The 16690-nt window shown below is 35.9% G+C and overlaps 1 protein-coding gene across 22 annotated transcripts in view; it reads left to right on the plus strand.

The window, feature by feature from the left end:
- The window catches only part of rg (rugose), a 796531-nt gene that overhangs the window by 451028 nt on the left and 328813 nt on the right, over positions 1-16690 (plus strand). For 13 of the 22 annotated variants that reach the window (XM_067785953.1, XM_067785954.1, XM_067785962.1 and 10 more), the window contains exon 1: positions 404-7036. The exons of the other annotated variants lie outside the window; for them this stretch is intronic. The gene's annotated coding sequence lies outside the window, so the exon portion shown is untranslated. Of the gene's footprint in view, positions 1-403; positions 7037-16690 lie in introns of those variants that run through there. 22 annotated transcript variants of the gene reach the window in all.

Below are 16690 nucleotides of genomic sequence, written 5' to 3' on the forward strand. Positions count from 1 at the left end.
CAAGTAACACAAATTTGAGTTCATTTAGTCCATTCGTTAGTTAATTGTGTATATGTTATTGATTAAAGACATCTAAATGTGTGTGGGAGTGTGTAAGTCATATTTGTATATACAGCAGCAAACAAAAAAATAGCAGTGGCAAATTTTTTAATAAATTTCGTCAGTTAAAATCTTCTTATTATTTTCGAAAATTTATAAAACAATTCCATTGCATTTTGTAACCTAGTCCATGCAAATCAATCTCAAAAACGTTTTCGAAAAAATTCAGAACCTTGAGAAAATTTTCGAAAATTCCCTACTTTTTAAAAAATTTTTTTTGAATTTATTTAGAGCGCAGTTTATAAGTGCAATCAATTCGGTGTGCCAAAGTGCAAGTTGTAAGTTTCTCTAAATTCGGAACTTGTATTATATTAGACTTAAATTGATTAGGCTACAAAGCAGAATACTAAAAAAAATTAAAAAGAAAATATAAATGGAAAATTCAAAGTTTCTTAAAAATTTATCAAACTTTCGAATTTTTTCGAAAACGCTTTCAAGATGAGTTTACATTGTTTTAGCTACAAAAATCATTGGAGTTTTTCTTTAAATTATCTAAAATGAAGAACAGGTACTTAGTTTTCGAGTTGAGAAAAAATATGCACTGCTATTTTCGTGTTCGCTACTGTACATAGATGTTTGTTTTTAACCGTGGCGCATTACATATTTCAATACATTTAGTGAATAAACAATACAGCCAAAATGAATGATCCCATAGTATCATAAAAGGCGAACTGTATTTGAAAATGTATTTGATTTCAAAAGCTCTCTTGGAAAATATAAACATGGAACTATCATCGCTTTGTTTTAATTTCATTAATTTACAAGAAAACTTGTATTTGCTCACACGCCTAAAAGTATACCACATATTATACGGTTTGCTTTGTAAGTAGAAATAGTAAATTTTAGCTGGTTTCCCTGTGAATAACAACTCAAACATTTCATTGCAACTTTTTTTCAATTTGACTACGACCAATGTTCCTGGGCTTAACTGGAGCATACAAATAATTGCTCAGTGCATTTTATTTGTCACTTGCCGACTGTCAAATACGCAGTAGGTTTTGTGTGTAATATCAAATTTTCAGACAGATAAAACCGACGAGACGCTGATACTCATGTGCTTGAAGTAAAGAAGTGTTTGAAACCTGCGCTCATCATCACTAACACCGTTTGATGCTGTTGCTGCTATTTGCCAGTTTTGACGAGTTGGAGTGTTGGAACACAAAAATCCACTAGCAATTAAAAGTTTGTTTTGTAAGTAAACTTTTCATTTCGAATTGAGCAAGTGACAGAAGCATGCAATTAAACAGTGTGTAAAGGCATACAGACATACATGTTTATTATATCAGTTTGTATGACAATACATACATACAAAGGAAGGTTCCTTCTAAGGATAACATTCATGACAACTGAAACTTTTTACAAGTGATATGAGATGACAATTAGCTCGATGCTTCAATTGAAATGTCAAGGTTGTTCGACACTGCAACGAAATTGTTGAGGTTGTGTGCATTTATGTGACTGAATGGCAGTTTTTCATGCTTTTTAATTTAAAGTTTTGATTTCGAGTAGTGGAAACTTTTTAGCTTTAATTGCTCTTATCATTCGCTGCTTTCTGTTCTGGATCATATTCTTGCACAGGTGACGTTAGACACGATAAAACTTTAGGCGTGGAGTTTCAGAACGCAGTCGTTTCACCCGTGTAGGTATTTAGGTCACAAAAAAAGCCCTCGCAAGCAACAAATTATGTGTATTTTTGAAATCCGCACCTGATATTGATTAAGCACGGCGGATCTAGAACAAAAATATGTGTTGGTATGCAAATATAACCCAAAAGCGGGCATAAATTCAAAGCAGGAATCTGAAAAAAAGCCGAAAACCTAATTGAAGTGGCTACAAGAACTAAAACAGAAAGCGAAGCCCAAAGGGAACCAAATCCAATGCAGAAGAAAAATTCAAAACAGCAACATTAAATTAGATAAATTAGAATAAAAACAGATATCGAAGTCGGTTCCCGAAATGTATGCAGAACTGGAACGGGAAGCAGATCAAAATTCGCAGTGGAAAGCGAAAGTACAGAAGGCAGAACCAAGTTAGTTTCAGAATAAAAAAAAAGAAGGAGCAACCGGAACTAGAACATAAACTTTGAAACCGTACCCCAATACATAAATGCAAAACCGAACAAAAATAAGAAATTGCTAAGTAACCCGAAACCGGATTCGAAGCCGGAATTATAAGCACTTCCAATCAAAAACGAATCATCAATCGAGACCTAACCGACGACAAAAGCTAGAATAAAAACCGAAGCCAAAATCACAAGCAAATCGGCTTCCAAACAAAAATCCGAAGAAAGTAACCGCATTTTGAGCAGAAACTGGAATGCAGCCTAAACGTAGACTAGAGCTAAGAAATCAGAGCGAAAACTAGGTAACATAAAAAAGCGGAACAGGAACCGTAGTTGGATCGGAAACTGGAACTGAGAACCAAAAGGGGGAATAGAACTAAAAAAGTGAACGGACCCAAAGCCAGAACCTAAAACGGAACCGGAACCGATAGAAACACCGACGTCCAATGCGAAATTATTAACAAAACCGAAAATTGTTGTTAAGCGTGAAACCACTTATGGAATCAGACGAATGCAGAATCAATACTTTAATCAAAACCGAAACCAAACGCGAAAGGGAAAACGAAGCGAAAGCCGGAAGCAAACAGGAAGTAAACAGGAATTCAACCGTAGTTGAAATTCGGAATCGAAATCAAAATAGCAACCAAATTCTAAAACGGAAACCGACAAGGAGTGGATCCCGGAATTTAACTGTAATTCGAGTGGAAGCAAAGTTCGCACCTGGGATAAAACCGAAACTATATCATAGTGGCCGTGTAAGGAAAATGTCTTGTTCTGATTCATTGCTGGCTCGACCTCAGTTTCTTTAACATGCTTTCGACTGGCCGACAGACAACAGTGTTGTAAGCATTATCGACCTGACGCTACTACACGTTACAATAAAGAAGTCGGCCAAGCGAACCCTTCTGAAAAACGTGAAGCAAAATATACAAATAAAGTAATTTTATTTAGCAACTGAGATCGAATTGGGAGAAGTTACGACAACGCTTTCTCTTCTGATATTGCGAAAAGATACAAGGAATGTTTAAGATGAGGACAAGTTCAATTGGAGGTTAGATCATTCATTACTCAGATATGATGTACAGATCTTGAAGTGAGTGCCTACGAAATCAGAATATCATTGCCTCTTAGAGTGAATTTAAGTGTGTTTAAGTGGAGGTATACCCTGAAAGCTATTCTCCTGAGCTGAATCTGCTGCTGGTTTCACCATCGCCATATATATCGACAGTGCAACTTCACTTAAGGCTAAACCAACCAGAAAGCCGAATCGCTACTCTATTTGCCTGGCCTTAGAGGGAAGCCCTGGATAGCTTAGGGAGAAATGCGGCGACCGTTAAACCAATCGGAGAACTTATAGTTTGCGAAAAGAGTAAAGATAAAAGTACTGGTGCAATTTACTAGGATTAAGGTAGTATTAGCTGCTGTTATATGTATCTGTACATTATTTATAAATATGTAGCCTTTTTAACCCAAGCTTGGAGCCAGTAACACTTCTGCTTGTCACTTATAACTAAATATATCTGGTCACATCTTAAGCTAAAACGCAACAAATACCTGCAAAGTAATCGGCTTTTGTTTTCAAGTTACGCGCGTTGTTGTTGTTGTTTATTTCCTTTGTTATATTCTATTCAAATGTTTGTATTTTTAAACTTCGCTAATTAATTTGTGCTCTTATTTTAAACCTCTTTCATCATAAATCTGATTGTGGTTTACTTTAACGCTCCTCAAGGTAAGGGAAAGAAGAATAGAATGAAGTTTGCTTTGTGTCTTATAAAGAAAGGAAGTAAATTAATAAGAAGTTAAACAATGTATCGTCTTGCTTGACGTTAGTATGTATTTAGTTTATATTCTGTGAATAGCTGAAGATACTAGTTAACACAATTTCTATGAAAAAAGACCCTTCGTTATTTTTTAATCGCAGAAGTAAAAATGTCAAAAAATCGTTAGCAACATATTTCATCAGAACATAGCAACATGTTGCATCAGAATGTGTCAACTTTATGGTGCCTTCGATATAAATTCGAAGAAGTTGTGGAGGAAGAAACCGTTTCATTTCCTAGTGTAAGTATACTACGTCATTGATTTACTAAGTACGGAGCTTAAACCCTTCAGGATTCTATACAATGGTATAAAAGTGCCTTTTGGCCAAGGCAACTGCGAACTCCAAAGAGGGGAGTGGTACTGTGCAAAAAAAAAATTATCTATGTGATTCTACCTTTCAGAAAAGTATAATTGTTACTTATTTCAAAATTGCTTTTGTGCAGTGTTATGTAGCGCAAGCAATCTAGATCAGGGATCCTCAAAGGATCAAGCGACAATGAGTGACAACAAATAATTTGCACAAATATATTTTCATACTGAAATACAAAACGGAGCCGTAAAGTTCAAAACGCTGCATCTTGCGACACACTGCAGACATTCGGCTTTGCTTTTGCTGCACATCCCCCACACTGTAAACATAATGCCTTGTGAATGAAGAGGCTTGATAATGGACATGGTAGTAGGCTTTCGCAATAGGGGCTGATCACATTCCTTCTAGACTGGTAATCGCAATCTTTAACTTGTGAAATTACTGCATAGCAATCACTCTTAAACAAGGTCTATACACACTCCGCCTTAACCAAAGTTTAGAAAATGATTTGCCGAGGCGGCGTCAAAGTGCTGAAGCATTATCTGATGAATCAACGTCATCGTATTTATTGAACACTCCTTCACTCACGCTTTCAAAATATTGAGACCTCATTTCCTACGCGCAATCGAGCATTGTCTGGTTGGATGAGGTTATTTCCCTACGGCTAATTTAGAAAGACTTCGCTCAAGCCGGCTCAAACGGCCGATGAGTTGGCAAGGGGCGTGCATCACTCGATGAATGCTGCTGCCAATCCGCTTGAGAGGGATCAAAAGGAGAGGACGGAGTTGTTCTATAACATAAGTCTTGGTACGCTATTGGGATTTTTTATTAAGTGGTGCAAAAAGATCTTTATTTACCGGTTTGATTGAACAACTTTATCTTAAATTAGAAATTATTCTCCTTGTGGGGTGGTTCAAATTCATATCGATTATCGCGAACCAGAGATGATTTGCTCATCTGCAAAATTCGTATAGCGGCAGAGCGTCAACCAAGGAAGAACGTTGACGAGTGCCAAAGCTAGAAAAATGTTGTATAGTGGGTTGTTATCAAATATATTTGTATGTATGTGTGCAGCTATTTTGTGCCACTAAGTTTTGCAATAAAGCTTAATATTGTGATAAGAAAGCTTGCAAATTACACCAATAGGTGACGCCAAAAGTCAAACGAGAACAGGCAAAGAGAGTGGATTGATAAGAATGATAAGTTGTTACACTCTTTAACGGTAAGGCATTGAGTATGAAGGTGTGGTGAGCACAAATTTGTATGGCAATTTTCATGGCAATTACTTCGGAGGACAAATAAGTGAAACCGTAGTAACTGGTTTTACTCATAACGTGCGAAAGTGAACATATGCTCTTCATTGACTTTTCTCTTCTCTGACAGCTATGACATTTTTAGATTTCACCACACTTATTATTCAACACATTTTGTCATGCCAACCTTAGAAATGTTTTTTCACGGATGCTGCGCTCGCTCTTCTCTTTCGTAAACATTTTGCAGGCTGAGAGAAAATTTTACGAATTTCACAGCTTGCCGTTAGCACTCTACCGGGTCGTTGATGAAAAGGATGATATGAGCTTAACAATTCACACAATTTATCTTTAAAGGCGTCTGATAGCTACCGAAGCACGAGGCGATTGCTTCAACTTTTTTAGCTGCTCTTCTCATTGAGCTACACAGCAGCATTTCGTTAAGGGCGAATGTGAATAGAAAACAACAAACTCTTTTATCATCTTGTATTTAACATCAAGGGATAAATACCGAAATGGCTCAGTCTGTTTTTGTATACGGGCGTTAAATGGTCGTTGAACGGCGGAAGTGCGTCGGTTAATTTCTTTCTACTCTTTATTTTTGTTGGCAGTTTACAAGTAAATTTGTTTTGTGCCTGCAAGTTGTGAAAAAATATGGTCGGTAATAAATTTTCAAATGAAAAATGTTATATTGAAAAATTTGGGGAAAATATATTTGAATGCAATGAAATCAAGTGAAGAAGTCCATTAAGTGGCGTACATTAACGCACCGGGAAAAAAGGTTACACTTTGTGTAACTAAAAAAGTGTGCCAGTAAATAAATGAGTATATACCTCAATTCTAATTATGTCCCAGTGGCAAAATCATTGCTTTATATGTAAATATATAGAAACATACATACATATTTGGTAGTGCGTGTGTTTGGTGCGTACACCTTTTTTTTGGGTTTCATATCCGACAGCCTGTGGCTGCTTTCTACTACTTTTAGTGCGTCTTGGTTGGGTATTTCTTTAGTTATAAAGATAAAAATCTCATATCCTTTGAAGTTTTATTGCATCGGGAGAAAAAGTGAAAATGAAATAAAAGCAAATAACATGGCGACACCAGCACTTGAATAGGTCTAAGAAAACGAGAATGGATTAAAAATAAACGTTCTTAAAAGTATTTCAATAGAAATTGAAAGTTTGCATGGGGTTTATAAAATAAAAAGCAATAACAAACAAATACTAAAAAATCAAATAAAAAAGAAAACCCTATGATCAGACCTAGACTTAACAACTTCTCGGTATTCTGCTGTTGTGCTGTTCCAAAATTTATTTTGTTAAACTATAAGAAATCATGGACCTAATATGCTTATGAATGAATGAAAATGAAATAAAAACGAGTAACTTGACATAATTCACAAAGCAGGTTGAGTGTATTTGGATTCTGCAAAGGAAAGCAAAAAAGGAAATAAAAAATTATAGTTAGCACCCTTTCAAGTGCTAAGGGAAGGTAAAACAAAAAAAATAAAGGCTATCTTGATGCTATCTCAAAACAAACAAAAGAAACAGTTCAAGAAGATGTGTATAAAAATAGAAATAAAGAGATTAACAGAAATAACATAATCTACTGCACGCAGATGTTTGTGTATAAAAAAAAATAAGAAAATTTCCGAAGCTAAGAAATCGGGTTTTCAGGTTTAGCTACAAGATTAACAAACATGTTCGTATATAGTTATAACTAAGTTTTTAAGTTCGACTCAAATGCAAACTGGGTACGAATTTTGTTTGAGAAGTTTTTATACAAAAAAATTGCAAATTTATTCGCTATTCCTTTACTCGTTTTGGTGCTTTTTTACATCTTCATCAGGGAGTCCAATTTATATGCACGTAACACATAAATCAAAAACAAATATTTGCGTGTTACTTAAAATACTATATAACAGTGAAAATATACTCATTGCGAGACATAACGCTAGTTGAAAGTCGAGTTGAGTATACTTAAATGGCATAGATACTTTGAATTTCGAATGCGCCATCGAAAATTTGGAAGCATTGCACAAAAAATAATTTTCAATGCAATAAATCTAGAAGTTAGTCGTTAAATATGCGTATAGTAACAAATGATTTCAAAAGCCAATAAAAATCAAAAGAAAAAAAAGAGTAAAGTGGAATTTTGTACTGATTTTTTTCATATTTTATTCATATTATCTTATATTTTAGTTTAATTTAGTGTTTGCTTTATTTGAAAATATGTGAAAACTTGCAAACTAGCGTTTATGTGAGCTTTTATTTTTTATTTGAAATTATAATTCTTTTCATTTTAATTTAGTTTTTATTACTTTATATTAAGTCGCTTTCATGTTTGTCCCCTGATTTCCATACGAATTTTTGACCCACGGAAAGGTCTTTTTCGGTAACTACCAGTTGAGCTAGACACTTGATACTTAGAACATAGTTCAGATCTGAAAGACATTACAATGCAAGTGAAAAAACCGCTAGGTGACGCACGGATCGAGATATACAGAAAATTAAATTTAAAATGGAAATTTTGCGATCGGCTTTTAACAACTTCTCTCTGATCCAGAGATATCAAACTTAGCACGTAGTTTGCGAGTCGACGATACTACAATTCGTGGAAAACAAGATGCCGCCAGGTGGCAGACGAATCGAGATAAACGAAAATCCCTGAAAATCCCTGAAAAACGCAGGGATTTTTGCAATCGATTTTTGAGTAACTTCCCGGTGAGCTAGAGATATGAAACTTGAGCCATAAGTCAGAACCCGGTGACAATGCAATATTTTATCAAAAAATTCCGCTAGGATAGTTTTAAATCCCAAGATTCTTCTACAAGAGCTATTGTTAAAGTTTTTTAGTCAAAATTCAACAAGACTATGTCTGTATTAAAGGAAAAATTGCCTTCTCTTTTTTTTGGGCCATAGTCCTTAAAATTTTTTGAAATGAATTTCAAATAGCCCAAACAGAGAGAAAGCAAAAATTATTACTATTAACCATATCATTGCTAAGAGATTTCATATATGGGGATGCGAACGTTATTATTTTTTTTTTTTTGTAAATTCACCTCCATCTCAAATTATAAACTTTTGGTTTTTAAAAACTACAGCAATAATGCAGGGTATTGTTACTAGCATTACTTATAGAAATATGTCTTCAAAGAAGCATCAAAACATGATTTTCAGCAATAAAAAAGTTTATTTAAAATGCACGCTTTCATGTCATGGGCTCGATACCAGCATAGTTTCTCTATGGGGCTATACGTCAGGCTGCGTCTCAATCGAATATCGATGAGGAATAAATGTTGTATAAGCGGTCCTAAAAGTTTTCACACATATCCATACCATCTGAAAAGATAGGTGCCGGTGCGTGTATGTAAAAATTAGAAATAATTTACCTACATTAACACAAATATAAAAGTTAAACCAATATAATAAATAAATAAATTTAAGGCGCGATAACCTCCGAAGAGATCTAAGGCCGAGCTTCTCTTCCAATTTGCGTCGTGCTCCTCTTGATTTTCCCTACAAATTGGCCGAACGGGACTTACATATTTTATGCCGACTCCGAACGGCATCTGCAAGGCAGATGAGTTTTCACTGAGAGCTTTTCATGGCAGAAATACACCCGGAGCGCTTGCCAAACACTGCCGAGGAGCGACTCCGCTTAGAAAAATTTTCTTCTAATTGAAAAATCTTATTTCTAAAATTTTGATGTTGCTTTGCCCGGGGTTGGAACCCAGGGCATACGGTGTGGTAGGCGGAGCACGCTACCATCACACCACGGTGGTCGCCAAATGAAACCAATATACCTAAGCGTATTATAAAGGGTTACAAAAGATGATATGGGCTGTCGCCAAACCAAATTTGATAAAGTGTGATGAAAAACCGCTCAAATATGAATCTATTGTCCATCATTGCAATATCATCATAGCAAAACTACTCTATGGAGGTTTTGAACAAGCTAGCTAAAGGAATGAATAGCACAACTGACTTCGTGCGTTTTTTCAAATATAAAGATGGTTTTTTCCTTCGTTATAGGAATCATTTTCTTAAAAATGGAGAAAATTGTATAAATAATAGTAAAAAATTTAATTGTGTGACTGTAAAGGCCGTGGATTTCTATTTGAGGTCCACAAATTTACAGTCGAGTGCTTTTATTCACTGAGCTAACTCATGTTTCGGAATAACTGAAGGCAACTGGGAGCACCAATGGAGGCCCAGTCTTCTTCCCACTGCCTCTCCCAACTCAGTGATTGTCGCTCTTTATCTGCTTCCGAATAGCGATGTCGATTGAAGTATTCACTTGGCTGGAGCGCTTTCTTTTATTCGCCTAACATGACCCATCTAACGAAGCTTTTGGTGTTGTTGTTGTATTAACTACAAAGACACTCGCCGAAGGTTTTGGGGAGTGGTACCGATATCCTTTGGCGGATAGAGATCCGGTACGTTCTGGTAACAAAGCACCATTTAAGGTACTAGCCCGACCATCTCGGGAACGATTAATATGACCACATTAAACCTTCTAGGCCTCCCGCTCCCACCTCTTAATTCCATGAGGAACTCGGGGTCGCCAGAGCATCACCTGCTAAATATGTGTATGATACATTCATATTTGTAATAGGATTCCCCTTGCGCAGGTGAGGTTGACAATTGCGTTGCGGAAGCTTTGAAGCTATCAAGCTTTGTACTGCGCTTATCAACCCCTTGAGTCCCACGAAGCCTTTGGTGTTTTACTTATTTGTAAACCTGTCTTAAGCAATGACGCTAGGTGCATGTTAAAAAAATCTATATATATATAAAGAAAGTGGTGTTAGTTACACTATTTATAACTCAAGAACGCATGAACCGATTTGATTGAAAATTGGTGTAGATGTAGCTAAGAACCAGGAGGTGGACATAGGATACTCTTTCTCCCGTTTTGGCTACGGCATTGAGATCAAAACGTGGACCTGGGTAATCCTGGGATGTGTTTGTATACTATGGGTATCAAATGGAAGCTGTATATGAGTACTTTAGTACAGGGTAATTTTCATACCTATTTATGACTAGGGTCTCGAGATATAGGCTAAAACGTGGATCAGGGTAACACTAGGATGTGTCTTTACATTATGGGTATCAAATTAAAGCTGTTGATGTGTGCTCACAGAGTATTTTTTATACCGCTGGGTGACTAGGGTCTCGAGGTATAGGCCAAAACGTGGACCCGGATACCCATAGAATGTGTGTGTAATATGGATATCAAATGGAAGCTGTTGATGAGAGCTTTAAAGTAATTTTCATTGTGATTCGATATTCGATTTAGTCGCATCAACCTGGCAAAAACTGAATGAAAACTAATAATACCCACATACCCATTTACATACGTCCTATTCGATTTGCCTGAAATTTGGTATACAAATTTGTCTATATTAGTATTTACGATCCTTTTTCCCCGGAACTAGGCCAGAGGCGGGCTGGGACTGGGATTAGGACTAGGACTGAGACCCGGAGTGGGACTGGGACTCGGAATGGGACTGGAACAAAATACATGCCACCCTCTGGGACTGGAAATAAGGGATGAAGAAGAATGAGAAGAATTTCAGAGACGAGAATAGAGGGAAGGAGACTGAGAAAGAGATAGAGTGAGACGAAGATAGAGATAGATGATTTGAAAAAGACGGAGGGAGGAGTGAGTAAAAGCATTAAGAAAAAGCGAAAAGGGGGCGGGGAGTGCAGAGTTAGATGGAAAAAGCTTATTAAAATGTGTACAGATAGACCAAATTTAGGGCAGAACAATGTCTGCCGGGTCTGCTAGTAAATTATAAATACAAATCGACTTAGACTAATATTCACATACTGGTAATTAATAGGAGCAGGCCTAAAAAAAAAAGAAAGCAAAAGAAAAGGTTAACACCCTTTCGCATTTCATTGCTTCTTTTCAAGTTAATCCGACAGCAGAAAACATAGAAAATAAAAACAAATTCCAAATATGTCATGTCGTCATTTCAAGTTAGCGATTGAAACATCGAAACACCTATTCAATCTAAAATTATTTAATGGAAGTCTGATGTAATGTAAATATGTAGAATCCCTAGAGGACATCAAAAAATAATAGGTGACAGTAATTGAGCAGCAAAACAAAAATAAGAAAGAAAAAAAAACGTAATAACGTAACAAATTAAAGTCATCAATGCAAAAAGAAAAAATAAAAGAAAAATTTATTATATTTACTGCTTCCAATACAAACGCGACTTGAGTGTCACTTCAAAGTGACATTATCATTTGAAAAGTAATGGGTAGGAACGATGGCGTAGAGTTGCCTCAGCTCATTTATAATTGCCACCAACAATCAACATTTTCATTAATGATCATTTGCTTGCGAAAATTTTGCGTCTTTTCTGCGTCGAAGACAACAAACACTTCCATTTGAACGCTGACAATTGATTCACGAAAAACGTTCAAAATGCCAAGCACATCATTGAACTGTCGCAAAAAAAGCGATAAAAGCAAAAACAATCAATATTTTAAGTGAATGGCTGCTAGTATGGTGCCAATTCAAGTGCAAATGTTGCAGAAGTTGCGAAGGCGAAAAGTACTTCAATGCTGCCACATTGCGGACGACTTTCAAGTGCTGGATGGTGTGCGTGATGGGTAACAGAGTCATTGGTTGTTTTTGTTTTTCTTGTTGTTTTTTTCTTTTTTCTTCTATTTTTTATAAGGCAAAAAGTAATGATGATAAGCTATTGACAATGATGAAGTTATTAACAACTATGCTGATGGCGTTGTAGCGGTGTTGTGTTGATGGCCCTTGAATGGTGGCACTCGATCGACACGAAATTCACATTAAATTACTTTCAGTTTTTTTCTCACTTCTTTTCGATTTCCAGCGCGCCAACCCACATTGCCCGCTTCCACCGACGCACATACAACTTTTTTCGATTTTCCACTTACACTTATTCACATATCTATTATAATTTATGATTATTGCTTGTATATTATAGTCTCATCAGCATAATATGCATGAGCAACACCGGCGCGCCCAGTATCATCTCATACCATCGTCTGCCAGCCTCCATCATCGTCCATTGTCCATTGCCATAAAAGTAAATGTTCTGACTTAGCTGTTTCAACTTAGCTTTATTATTATGCATTACACTGTACATAAATGCATAGATGTTTCATGATTTGTGATTTTACGTAGTACGTGCACGTACAACTGATATTTTCTAGTAGTAACTAACCTATGAACTATGTAAATATGGGTGATGGGTACTACACTGCGTATACGTAACCAAATAACCAATTGATAGTGGCTCAAATAGCTATGAATTGCTTGATTCGTTTTATTTTGTCACGCATTGCTATGTCGTTAATTTTTATTTACAATAAAATGAATTACCTTTAGGTCCAACGAGGATTTCATAAAATTTTGCATTTCTAGTCACGCAGCCAAATTCGTTATATTTTTGTGTAGTAATGCATAATAAAGCCACTTAAATACGATTTTGGATTGAACTCGATTGCAATTACGTTAGGAATGGTAGCGGTCATGAGATTTAGAATGAAATAAGCTGCTATAGGATTCGGAAACTTTTCTTGGGCTTTTAACTACAAATATTAGCTAAGTATTGTTAAATATAATTTTTAGTCGGTTGACCTTGATCTAAAGAAGAATGATTGGATTTATTTCGCGTGAACAAAAAAATTGTGAGATCAGTGCTCAATACGATCGGTAGCGTGTTTGATTACCAAACTAAGGGTTCCACGTTCATTTGACACTAATTTAAAATATGAAAATTCTTCGTACGAAGCTTTTCCTTTGGGAAATGCCGTTACAAATCGGCAAATTGATTGATTCCATGATTTTTATGCATAAGTCTAGAAGATAACTCACTCAACACTCAGTATTTGTACACAACTATGTTTAGCTTTGTGTATCACTGATCGGAAAGCCTTGACTTTAGCAGATTTTTTAAGCTTAAATCTAACATTTATCTTGCTCTTAAATAAATCTTCTTCGTCTTCTTGTAACAAAGCTTCGCCCCATTCAATATCTACAATAACTCACAAATTTTCATAAATATCCTTTAGCGAAAGTTCAGTGAAGCTTGCAGTTCTAGTAGGGTTGGACCAAGGGTCTTAAAAGCGTTATTCCACACTTAAATTGAAATGATGATTTATGTCTTATAGAGACACATTACATGCACGACACACACTACGAATTGCGGTTTATTCTGCACAAGTAAGAGTTTAACCTTTTACACCATCCAGATCGGAGTATTGCCATAAAGACGCACGTCACCTTGGGAATACTGCTTTCCGGTATTGGACTCTAAAAACTTTATTTGCCGCTAATTTATCGTCAAAAGGCTTTGCCGGCTCTTCATTGATAAGTCTGATGTCTGTTAATGCTGATCGCGATGTCTTCGTAATGATTACGGAGATGACTCTTCATATATTTAAGAGGTGTTCGCAAAAATTATTCGTAAAGTATTTTGTTTCTCTTCTTTAACGCAAATTTTCTCGTCTCAGTGTGTAGGCTTTGTTATGGCGGCATTAGAAGACATCCCTTGGGAATTCTGGGCGCAGTGTTTTGACATGCACGGCGCTTCCTGCAGTGTATTTCTTCGAGCTCGGTGACCATATCGGAGACGTGTAGCTTACAAGCAGCTGCCCAATTTCTAAATATGTAGGTATGAGTGTTTCTTTGTCTTTGCTTCTGTGTGTCGCAAGCGAGGGACTTGACGATTTTGTTACGACTCTGAACTTTAGTTAATCTTAGTTATCTAACGTTTATAGATTCCTGTTAATTTTCTAGGTTTATTCTTATTTTAGTTTTCGTATATGTCCGAATTAGACTGGGCGAGGTTAAGAGAAGGTGGGAGGTGTACATGGTCGACCAAACGGGAAAGGCATGGGTTCAAACGCGTAAGAAAGTTGCTTCTATCAATAAAAAGAGAGGACTGTAGATTCATGACGGGTATTCTGACTGGATACTGCCTTCTGGAGTCACATTCCTTTAAATTATGTTTGGTCAGTGACAGCAGATGTAGGAAGTGCGGGTTGGAGGAGCACGTTCTGTGCTCTTGCACTGTGCTTGCCAGGCTAAGACTCCAGCTATTAGGTGTGATACAGCTGTCAGATCTAGAAGCAACAAGTGGTTTAAGTCCTAGTATTTGCCAAGAGGACGGAGTTATTTTATAACATAGGTCCTGGGTCCTGATAGGGTTTGTCAGCTTGGTCGTTAAGGCAAACTTCTGATAACACTACGGACTCATTCAGTCTATACCTGTTCAAACTAACCTACCTTATTCCAATTTTCACCACTTTTGAATTTTTCTTATCGGTTCGTTGCACCCATTTGTTAAATAAACCACCCGCAATACTGTGTACAAATAATTGGTTTAGTTTTACACTAATAATTGTAATGCTTATTCACTATTTCCTTTAATTAACATACAGCGAGCTAACACTTAAAGTATCGTCATGAGTTAGTTTAACTTGGCCTGAGTTCCCTCTCTTGTCTGCTTCTATGATCATCTGGACCATTAACCCATCACATTCGATTACCACGGGTACATCGCCTAGATTTTAAAAATAATATTTGACACGTTTATCGATTACTATCTATGGAATAGAAATAAATATAGTTTTGGAACCTGTAAACACTTTTATAGTTTTGTTTCCTCAGGATCACAAGAGCTGGAGAAAATTATGCTCTTTTATGAAGCTTAATGAAATCTGCTGCCCTTTGAATTTGTTGCCATTTTTTTTCTCTGAAAGCATCAGTTAGTCATTGAGACTGAGTTTAAAAACTTCCACTGTCAGGCGTTATTCCAAAGGGCTCTCTTAGAATGACTTTTTTCACAACTGAAAGTGCCCCGCATACTACCTTAGCTTAGATGATGCTACTGAAAAAGTTTTTAGTAATGATGCTCTTAATCCAGATCCTAAGATCTTATTTGTCTTAAAAAGATGAAAATCTGTGCATTACTCATCAGTCTATATGACTTTTGATTGCTCTGAAAATTTTCTTATACAAATCTATAAAAGTAACTTCATTGGACCAGCGTACGTTAGAAAAGATAACAACCGCCCGCTTGTCTACATTGTTGTCTACTAACCCTTTAACCGTATGCACTAAGTTTGTTTTCAATGTAAAACTTTTACCAACAACCTCATGACATCTCATAATTTAGCAATTTTTAATGAATGTTCTCATTAGCATAAAATCCAATTAATTCTTCATTTCTACTCTTCCGCCAATTAAACATTTTTCCAACCTTACCAAGTCGATTTTGATAGAATATTTTTTCAAATGAAATGTTTATTTGTTTCTTTAGGCCTTCTAAGCTTTCAATGTTGATTTCTGTGTCCCAGCAGTACTTTTAATCAAAATCATGTACACACATACATATGTATATATTTGCTAGTGAGTAGTTTTGTTTATTCTTCTACCATGTATCTCATTCACCAGCCAAACCACACTCTTCATTCTCAATCAAACTGTATAAGTAAAAGAAAAAGTTGTGAAGAGTTTGATTACGTTATTGCATACGCAATTCTACTTACTTTTATATAGTTTTGTATGTGTATTCATAAAATAGCTTGGCAAATGGAAAAGCACGTACCATATGAAGCTTTTCTGAAGTGTTTGTTGATCCTTTTATGACTCAGATGTTGTTGCGTATATATGTCGAGTATAGCTTCATTATACATACTTAACTTAGGCTGTTATTATTATTTTGTTAATAGAGTTTTGCGTGTTCCTGTTTTGTTTTTTTATTATTTCAATATAGTGACTGATATGCAAAAAGTTAATATTACGGTTGCGTTGGAGTTGAACGGTTGCGCTCCTCAAGTGCTGATTCCTTGCTTTGTGCGTTTAAACTGGCGTAGCTACTAAAGCGGAGATATGTACTCACACATGCTTATTTTTTCAAATATATTTCTTTTGATATACTGGTCTGATTGTTTTTTGAATACCCTGATATTATGGTTTTTTTCTACAGATGAGTAAAAAATGCTTCTTTATGTATCTAAGGTGGACAAAGTGCTGTTAGTCTTTGCATAATTTCAATTTTAAAATTTAGTAAGCTAAAAGCCAAACAGTGTTTCTTATATACAGAGTTTTTTTTTAAACAAATAAGCACAGGTATACTATTTACGC

Source organism: Eurosta solidaginis, chromosome 4 (assembly GCF_040869045.1).
Source record: "Eurosta solidaginis isolate ZX-2024a chromosome 4, ASM4086904v1, whole genome shotgun sequence".
NCBI classification, from domain to species: Eukaryota; Metazoa; Arthropoda; class Insecta; order Diptera; family Tephritidae; genus Eurosta; species Eurosta solidaginis.